This window comes from Palaemon carinicauda, chromosome 8 (assembly GCF_036898095.1).
Source record: "Palaemon carinicauda isolate YSFRI2023 chromosome 8, ASM3689809v2, whole genome shotgun sequence".
NCBI classification, from domain to species: domain Eukaryota; kingdom Metazoa; phylum Arthropoda; class Malacostraca; order Decapoda; family Palaemonidae; genus Palaemon; species Palaemon carinicauda.
In genome coordinates, this window is record NC_090732.1 from 164,191,981 (window position 1) to 164,199,572 (window position 7,592).

Consider the following 7,592-nt stretch of genomic DNA (forward strand, 5'->3'; position numbering starts at 1 on the left):
ATATAAATATGCACAAACGCATAAGCGTATTATACGCTGTACATTTCTTGGATGACAAGGTAAGAGACTAAACTTGTAGCATGCTGCTTTTCCAACTAGGGTTATAGTTTAGGTAATAATAATAATAATAATAATAATAATGATAATAATAATAATAATAATAATGTATTTGATACGTGAGATTAAAATCTTTATTTGCAGTCTTTATTTGAAAACGTGTTACAGATATGTCTGCCTACCTCATATTGAAGTGTAAGCCTGGAATTATAGAAGAGATTCATAACAGTCTTTTTATTTAAATGAATTTCCAAAATGTAAACTTTTTAAATTGTATATATATATATATATATATATATATATATATCCTCTTCCTTCAAACCCTATCTTTTCCTGTATCCCGATTCTTTGGCTGAGCTGGGTCATGGGAATATTGGCTCACTTTTCCCACGGTCTGAAGGGGGGAGGGGAAGGCCACCTGTCAATCAGCTAGTTTGGGCGTTAATTAAATTACTGCTGTTGCGAAAGAATTGAGATATGGGAAAAGATGGGGGATTGAAAGAAGGGGAATACGAAGCAAGGATAAATACCAAACGAATGGAGAGGAAAGGAGTAAGAACTGATTGCCTTTACGTACATATCTATCTCGTAAATAAACCTCACTTTTTGCGATTAAAAAGTCGATTGAAAAAGTCAATGTCAATTTAAAAAGATATCAAAATGATCTTCATAGTCTTGTAATTTGCATCGTATTGAAAACCTCCATGTCTGGAAATGTCCAAGAATAATAGTGTATGTGCGTGTGTCTGTCTGTGATGATTATCTAAATTCGTCTTGTGTCCTCATTCCCTCATTATTCATTATTGCTTCTGCTACAACTGATCAATTTAAGTAATGACTAGTCATGTTATGTCAGTATTCAATTCGTTTTAAGGAATTATTTACCTTTAGATAATACAGTCAGCATCTACTCTCTCTCTCTCTCTCTCTCTCTCTCTCTCTCTCTCTGTATATATATATATATACATGTATATATATATATATATATATATATATATATACTGTATATATATTAACATATATATAAATATACGCACATATATATATAAATATATTTACTGCATATATATTTACATATATATAATTATACATATATATATATATATATATATATATATTTAAAACGAAAATGAAATTTAATAGATACGCATAAAGAATAACCGAATGGGTCCCTAGTTATCGCAAAACCAGCAGGGAAAGGAAGAGAAGACGATGGATTGACGAACTAAGGAAATTGGCAGGCATAAACTGACATAGAAAGACCATAAACAGACGCGAATGGATAAAAAAGTCTGGGGCCTTTGTTCTGCAGTGGAATAGTAAAGTCTGATATATATATATATATATATATATATATACAGAGAGAGAGAGAGAGAGAGAGAGAGAGAGAGAGATGAACGTTTTTTTTGCGAATAAACGGAAATGAAATATGCGCAGAATACTCTCTCTCTCTCTCTCTCTCTCTCTCTCTCTCTCTCTCTCTCATTTACACCGGCCATTAGGATAGGAAAGTATTTCTATAAATGGAGTGAAAAAGAACAAAATCGTCATCAGCGTAAAATTTCTCCTGTTTTCCGCCTATGAAGACATTTCGAAGACTTCTTCAAAGAGAGAGAGAGATTTGGGATTCCTTATTCTTCCGATTATTTCCTCAACTGTTAACACGAATACAAAGGAAATTTATACATTCCGGGAATGATCGAAGATGAAATAAGAACGCTTCCAGAATGGTCTTCAGGGGGTGAGATTTGCCTCAGAAGCGTCTTAGCTGATAAATGTTACGATTCGCACAGAAAGAAAATTATGAATAAATCTTTCCTTTTGTTTTGGTTTTTTAATTCCTTTCTGTATTTCTTTATCTTCTGGATTCTCGGTCGTTCTATTCGTTTATGTATGTATGTATGTATGTATGTATGTATGTATGTATGTATATAAGAAAGTTATTATCCACTATTGTCTCTCTCTCTCTCTCTTTCTCTCTCTCTCTCTCTCTCACCTTCATACCTGGAGACATTTGGACTCCAGTTGAAGCCATAAGAGAATTTGCTGTATTCTCTCTCTCTCTCTCTCTCTCTCTCTCTCTCTCTCTCTCAGTCCTCAACTTGCTTTTTTTTTATAAATAATGCTAAATTCAGGAAAGGTTTCGGTAATCATAAATATGGTTTATCAAGTATTCAAAGCATTTGGCGTGAATTTTGAAATGGAGGCAATGAAGAAAGCAGTAAAAATTCTCCTTAACGGAGGATGGCAATGGAGATCAGCTCTGGAGGAAGAGCTGGACTTGTGCGACGCGGCGCGTCAGAATCTGCAGGATTACAGGACCCAAAACGGGATGTGGCGGCGCCTACATTCTGCCCTTGGGTACATCGGTTTATCGAACCTGGTCAGGTACGAGGAACCAAACCTGTCACCCTGCGACGGAACTCTGGTGGGCCTGGCGAGGGACATTGTCGGCGGCGAAGCAGCGGAGAAGGATGAGATTCTCCGTTTGGTCGACCAACATGTCTTTTGGCCGAAGATGGCCTTCCTCTTGGGCACAGCTGCCTTTGGCACTGCTGCCGTCGGAGCATTTTTCTTTTTCAGGTACTTGTGTGGAAGAAACGGAAAAGGAGGAGAGACTGTGAGAGATGAAGAGCTTTTGCAGAATCTTCTCCAGGAAATCCGAGAAACTACACAGGAAGATAGTGAATATCTTCCAGCTGAAGGAGCATTCCCCGAAGAGCTGGAAGATGGTGAATTTCTTCCAGCTGAAGGAGCATTCCCCGAAGAGCTGGAAGATGGTGAATTTCTTCCAGCTGAAGGAGCATTCCCCGAAGAGCTGGAAGATGGTGAATTTCTTCCAGCTGAAGGAGCATTCCCCGAAGAGCTGGAAGATAGTGAATATCTTCCAGCTGAAGGAGCATTCCCCGAAGAGCTGGAAGATAGTGAATATCTTCCAGCTGAAGGAGCATTCCCCGAAGAGCTGGAAGATAGTGAATATCTTCCAGCTGAAGGAGCATTCCCCGAAGAGCTGGAAGATGGTGAATTTCTTCCAGCTGAAGTAGCTTTCCAGGAATTCGATCTTCCTGCTGAACAAGAGGTCGAGGATGAACTGGAATATGAAGTAGATCCTGCGGAACAAGAGGTCGAGGATGAACTGGAAGATGAAGTCGATCTTCCTGCGGAACAAGAGGTCGAGGATGAACTGGAAGATGAGATCGATCTCCCTGCTGAACAAGAGGTCGAGGATGAACTGGAAGAAGAGATCGATCTCCCTGCTGAACAGGAGGTCAAGGATGAACTGGAAGATGAAGTCGATCTTCCTGCGGAACAAGAGGTCGAGGATGAACTGGAAGAAGAGATCGATCTCCCTGCTGAACAAGAGGTCGAGGATGAACTGGAAGAAGAGATCGATCTCCCTGCTGAACAAGAGGTCGAGGATGAACTGGAAGAAGAGATCGATCTCCCTGCTGAACAAGAGGTCGAGGATGAACTGGAAGAAGAGATCGATCTCCCTGCTGAACAAGAGGTCGAGGATGAACTGAAAGATGAGATCGATCTCCCTGCTGAACAAGAGGTCGAGGATGAACTGGAAGAAGAGATCGATCTCCCTGCTGAACAAGAGGTCGAGGATGAACTGGAAGAAGAGCTCGATCTCCCTGCTGAACAAGAGGTCGAGGATGAACTGGAAGATGAAATCGATCTTCCGGTGGAAGAACAGCTAACTGAGCCCGTTCTTCCTCAAAGAGGAGAAGTAAAGGATGTAGAGGAAGAGAAGGAGGAAGAAGAAAAAGTTCTTACTCTTGAAGAACATCGGTCTGAAGACGATTCAAAGGCAGTGAGAAGTGATAAAAAACTCCCAAAGAAAAAGAGGAGAAAAAGAAAGCTCTCAAAGGAAGAGATCAGCAATGGCAAAGTGTCTAAGGAAGAAAGCAGTAATAGTGAAGTGTCTAAGGAAGAGAGCAGTAATGGTGAAGTGTCTAAGGAAGAGATGAATAACAGGGAGCTATTAAAGAAAGAGATAAATAATGGAAAGCTCTCAAATAAAAAGAGGAGTAATAAAAAACTCTCAAAGAGAGAGGATAGGAAAAGACAGCTCTCAAAGGCAGAAAGAAAAAATAGCAATCTCTCAAAGGAGCAGAGCAGTAATGAAGAGTTCTCAGAGGAAGAAGAGAGATTGGATTCTGATATATATGAAGTTCCTGTTCATAATTACTACAGTGTGTTGTCCGGTAAAGAGGATATGGACAGAAGTCCTTTGAAGTCGTCGTCACAAAAATCAGAAAGGAAGACTGCAAATAAGAAAAGAGGAAGAGGAGGAAGACGTAATAGAAACTGTAGAAAAAATTAAAAGCCCCATAAAATAAAAACAGAAAAAACTGAAAAAAAAAATAATAAAATGCTATAAAAAATCTAAAAAAAAAATACAAAATGGAAAATTAAAAAAAGTGGATATTTTTTTGTGAAAAAGTAGTTTAAGTTCACTACTTGGAAAAAAAAAATTCAGGATGTTTAGAATAACTGCCCACCTCAATGGATTTGTGGCTAAACCCCTCAGCCGAAATGGTGCTTGGACTAACTGAAAAGGATGGCTCTGCAGAGGGAAGAAACCTGGCTGAGTTTAGTATGCTATGTACCTTGATGGGGTGTACAGGACCTTTGTCAAGTGTACAAATGGTCGGATATCTAGATCTATTCTTTCGGATACCAACCTTCGGGTGGTTCTGGGGGAATAATCTAGAAGACCGGCTCTGCAGAGGGATGAAGCTGGGATTCTTCTAGTATGCAGACTAGTTCTTGGAGGTTGGGCCAAAACCATTTTGCTGGGGGAAAGAAGCTGCATCAACTTTTTGAAGGTGGCATTTATGGTTTGGTGAACAGCAGCACCTTAAATAATATTTAGAAAATAGCAGCAGTAACAGAAGCTGCTAGCAGCAGTAGCAGCAGCAGCAGCAGCAGCAACAACAGTGGAGCAGTAGCATTATTTAGCAGCACTGGAGCAGCAGTCCGATTGACTTTTGCTGTACTAGGCTAGCTGGAGTGAGGAAAGTTGGCCGAGACCTATTTCAGTATAAAGGGGCTACCTCTGGTGATTATAATATCGCCACCAAAAGAAATAAAAAACAAAAAAATGGTGATTATAATATCGCCACCAAAAGAAATAAAAAACAAGAAAATGGTGATTATAATATCGCCACCAAAAGAAATAAAAAACAAAAAAATGGTGATTATAATATCGCCACCAAAAAAAATAAAAAACAAAAAAATGGTGATTATAAAATCGCCACCAAAAAAAATAAAAAACAAAAAAATGGTGATTATAATATCGCCACCAAAAAAAATAAAAAACAAAAAAATGGTGATTATAATATCGCCACCAAAAAAAATAAAAAACAAAAAAATGGTGATTATAATATCGCCACCAAAAAAAATAAAAAACAAAAAAATGGTGATTATAATATCGCCACCAAAAAAAATAAAAAACAAAAAAATGGTGATTATAATATCGCCACCAAAAAAACAAAAAAACAAAAAAATGGTGATTATAATATCGCCACCAAAAAAAATAAAAAACAAAAAAATGGTGATTATAATATCGCCACCAAAAAAAATAAAAAACAAAAAAATGGTGATTATAATATCGCCACCAAAAAAAAGTAAAAAACAAAAAAATGGTGATTATAATATCACCACCAAAAAAAATAAAAAACAAAAAAATGGTGATTATAATATCGCCACCAAAAAAAATAAAAAACAAAAAAATGGTGATTATAATATCGCCACCAAAAAAACAAAAAAACAAAAAAATGGTGATTATAATATCGCCACCAAAAAAAATAAAAAACAAAAAAATGGTGATTATAATATCGCCACCAAAAAAAATAAAAAACAAAAAAATGGTGATTATAATATCGCCACCAAAAAAAATAAAAAACAAAAAAATGGTGATTATAATATCGCCACCAAAAAAAATAAAAAAACAAAAAAATGGTGATTATAATATCGCCACCCAAAAAAAAAATGGTGATTATAATATCGCCACCAAAAAAACAAAAAAACAAAAAAATGGGGATTATAATATCGCCACCAAAAAAAATAAAAAACAAAAAAATGGTGATTATAATATCGCCACCAAAAAAAATAAAAAACAAAAAAATGGTGATTATAATATCGCCACCAAAAAAAATAAAAAACAAAAAAATGGTGATTATAATATCGCCACCAAAAAAAATAAAAAACAAAAAAATGGTGATTATAATATCGCCACCAAAAAAAATAAAAAAACAAAAAAATGGTGATTATAATATCGCCACCAAAAAAAATAAAAAACAAAAAAATGGTGATTATAATATCGCCACCAAAAAAAATAAAAAACAAGAAAATGGTGATTATAATATCGCCACCAAAAAAAATAAAAAACAAGAAAATGGTGATTATAATATCGCCACCAAAAAAAATAAAAAACAAAAAAATGGTGATTATAATATCGCCACCAAAAAAAATAAAAAACAAAAAAATGGTGATTATAATATCGCCACCAAAAAAACAAAAAAACAAAAAAATGGTGATTATAATATCGCCACCAAAAAAAATAAAAAACAAAAAAATGGTGATTATAATATCGCCACCAAAAAAAATAAAAAACAAAAAAATGGTGATTATAATATCGCCACCAAAAAAAATAAAAAACAAAAAAATGGTGATTATAATATCGCCACCAAAAAAAATAAAAAACAAAAAAATGGTGATTATAATATCGCCACCAAAAAAAATAAAAAACAAGAAAATGGTGATTATAATATCGCCACCAAAAAAAATAAAAAACAAAAAAATGGTGATTATAATATCGCCACCAAAAAAAATAAAAAACAAAAAAATGGTGATTATAATATCGCCACCAAAAAAAATAAAAAAACAAAAAAATGGTGATTATAATATCGCCACCAAAAAAAATAAAAAACAAAAAAATGGTGATTATAATATCGCCACCAAAAAAAATAAAAAACAAAAAAATGGTGATTATAATATCGCCACCAAAAAAACAAAAAAACAAAAAAATGGGGATTATAATATCGCCACCAAAAAAAATAAAAAACAAAAAAATGGTGATTATAATATCGCCACCAAAAAAAATAAAAAACAAAAAAATGGTGATTATAATATCGCCACCAAAAAAAATAAAAAACAAAAAAATGGTGATTATAATATCGCCACCAAAAAAAATAAAAAACAAAAAAATGGTGATTATAATATCGCCACCAAAAAAAATAAAAAACAAAAAAATGGTGATTATAATATCGCCACCAAAAAAAATAAAAAACAAGAAAATGGTGATTATAATATCGCCACCAAAAAAAAATAAAAAACAAAAAAATGGTGATTATAATATCGCCACCAAAAAAAATAAAAAACAAAAAAATGGTGATTATAATATCGCCACCAAAAAAAATAAAAAAACAAAAAAATGGTGATTATAATATCGCCACCAAAAAAAATAAAAAACAAAAAAATGGTGATTATAATATCGCCACCAAAAAAAATAAAAAACAAAAAAA